Raw genomic sequence first — 2,770 nt, forward strand, 5'->3', positions numbered from 1 at the left:
CTCCTGGGAGCGGCGCCACACACACAGCAGGCAGCTTTCCCTTCCGGACAAGGCATCCCTCAGCCACAGCTCTTTGCGTGCCCGCGCATCCCCTTCCTCGACCGCGCATCTGCCGCGCAGGCACCCCTTTCTGCGCCCTTCACCAGACTTTTCCAGCACGTTGGCCCACGCTTTCCGGGGGACACTTTCCCCCAGCTCATTCCTGGCCCCCACTCCCCTCCTCCTCCCCTCCTCCTCCTCCTTCCTCTCCTTCTCCTCCTCCTCCTTTCTCTCCTTCTTCTTCCTCTCCTCCTCCTTCTCCTCCTTCCTCTCCTCCTCCTCCTTCTTCTTCTCCTCCTCCTTTCTCTCCTTCTTCTTCCTCTCCTCCTCCTCCTTCCTCTCCTTCTCCTCCTCCTCCTCTTCTTCTTCTTCTCCTCCTCCTTTCTCTCCTTCTTCTTCCTCTCCTCCTCCTTCTCCTCCTTCCTCTCCTTCTCCTCCTCCTCTTCTTCTTCTTCTCCTCCTCTTTTCGCTCCTTCTTCTTCCTCTCCTCCTCCTCCTTCCTCTCCTTCTCCTCCTCCTCTTCTTCTTCTTCTCCTCCTCCTTTCTCTCCTACTTCTTCCTCTCCTCCTCCCCTCCTCCTCCTTCCTCTCCTTCTCCTCCTCCTCCTTTTCTTCTTCTCCTCCTCCTTTCTCTCCTTCTTCTTCCTCTCCTCCTCCTTTCTCTCTCTTCTTCTTCCTCTCCTCCTCCTTCTCCTCCTTCCTCTCCTTCTCCTCCTCCTCTTCTTCTTCTTCTCCTCCTCTTTTCGCTCCTTCTTCCTCTCCTCCTCCTCCTTCCTCTCCTTCTCCTCCTCCTCCTCTTCTTCTTCTCCTCCTCCTTTCTCTCCTTCTTCTTCCTCTCCTCCTCCCCTCCTCCTCCTTCCTCTCCTCCTCCTCCTCCTCTTCTTCTTCTCCTCCTCTTTTCGCTCCTTCTTCTTCCTCTCCTCCTCCTCCTTCCTCTCCTTCTCCTCCTCCTCTTCTTCTTCTTCTCCTCCTCCTTTCTCTCCTTCTTCTTCCTCTCCTCCTCCCCTCCTCCTCCTTCCTCTCCTTCTCCTCCTCCTCCTCTTCTTCTTCTCCTCCTCCTTTCTCTCCTTCTTCTTCCTCTCCTCCTCCTTTCTCTCCTTCTTCTTCCTCTCCTCCTCCTTCTCCTCCTTCCTCTCCTTCTCCTCCTCCTCTTCTTCTTCTCCTCCTCTTTTCGCTCCTTCTTCTTCCTCTCCTCCTCCTCCTTCCTCTCCTTCTCCTCCTCCTCTTCTTCTTCTCCTCCTCCTCCTTTCTCTCCTTCTTCCTCTCCTCCTCCCCTCCTCCTCCTTCCTCTCCTTCTCCTCCTCCTCCTCTCCTCCTCCTCCTCCTTTCTCTCCTTCTTCTTCCTCTCATCCTCCCCTCCTCCTCCTTCCCCTCCTCCTCCTCCTCCTCTCCTCCTCCTTTCTCTCCTTCTCTTCCCCTCCTCCTCCTTCTCCTCCTTCTTCCTCTCTTTCTCTTCCTCCTCCTCTTCTTCTTCTCCTCCTCCTCTCCTCCTCCTTCCTCTCCTCCTCCTCCTCGCCTACCCAGGGAAGAGTTTTCCCAATCCACTTGCCCCTGGGGTCGTTACCCCCGCTGGGGCATCTTTGGCCAAGCGTCCCTGGCTGGACACGTTGGGTTCAGAGACGGAGGGGGGGGACAAGAGTTCGTGGGGGACACGCCACGCGCACCCGGGCCTGTACACGCGCTCCGTGGCGAGGGGTGTGCCGCACAGCGCGAGAGAAAATACCTTGGGTGCAGTTGGCGGTCTCTCCAGCACCCTCTGGAGTGGGAAAGCGGTCGATATTTAATTGTTATTGCAAGCAGGGAGTGCGAAAGAGAGCGAGCGAGCGAGAGAGCGAGAGAGAGACTCTGGACCATTGTGCGGATGGGTTGCTGAACGGGGGGGGGGGGGTGTTGACTCCGAGTAGACCAGGGGATCAGGCCGCGGCGCCGCAAAGCTCCCCCCCTTGCCAACTCTCCTGTTGGACTCCATGGACTTTCGGAGGCAATAGATACTGAGAAAGCGTTCCTTCCGCCCCCTTGGACGGTGTGCACGTGTGAATCCTCAAGCGCGCCTCGCACAAGCGTGCAGGGCGTTGGGGGGGCATCAAAGCGAAGGGAGGGTCCCGCAAAGAGGGGGTGGTAAAGACGAGGGCTGCCCCGCAGGGATTTCAAGCCCCCTGGGTCTCTCCCAAGGTTGGAGAAAGACGCGTGTCGGGACTTGTGTGAAGCCGGGCTCTCCTCTTCTCTGGAGGCGGAGGCGCACGCTCGGGTCCCCGGAGCCATTCATCAACATTGGAGGGGGAAAGGGAGAAAAGAGTGGTGTATGTGTGTGTATGGGGGGGGGGGAATTGGAAAAAAAGAGGGGGTCTCTCGCACACACACACACACACAAATCCCATTTTCTGCAAACAGGTTGGTGGCTCGCAGCCCCTCTCTCTCTCTCTCTCTCTCTCTCTCTCTCTCTGTCTAAATGAAATCAGTCATTTTCATCAAGTGCCCGGCCAAATATTATCCACAGTCCATTCAAAAGGATCGAATCTTATTTAGAGTCGCGATTCGACATCTGTTTTCAAATTTGATCAGCTATGAACTTTATTTTCCTAAGTTTGAGGAAAATTATATTCCATCGATCCGCCAGCCCTGGCGTAGCCTACATATATTTTCCTCGCTCTCCCCCCCTTCCTCCGTCGGGCTCCGGGCTGGCCTCTCTCCGCGCTCTCCCTCCCTCGCCTTGCAACCGGCGAAGACGCGCC

This window comes from Heteronotia binoei, chromosome 17 (genome assembly GCF_032191835.1).
Source record: "Heteronotia binoei isolate CCM8104 ecotype False Entrance Well chromosome 17, APGP_CSIRO_Hbin_v1, whole genome shotgun sequence".
Classification (NCBI taxonomy): domain Eukaryota; kingdom Metazoa; phylum Chordata; class Lepidosauria; order Squamata; family Gekkonidae; genus Heteronotia; species Heteronotia binoei.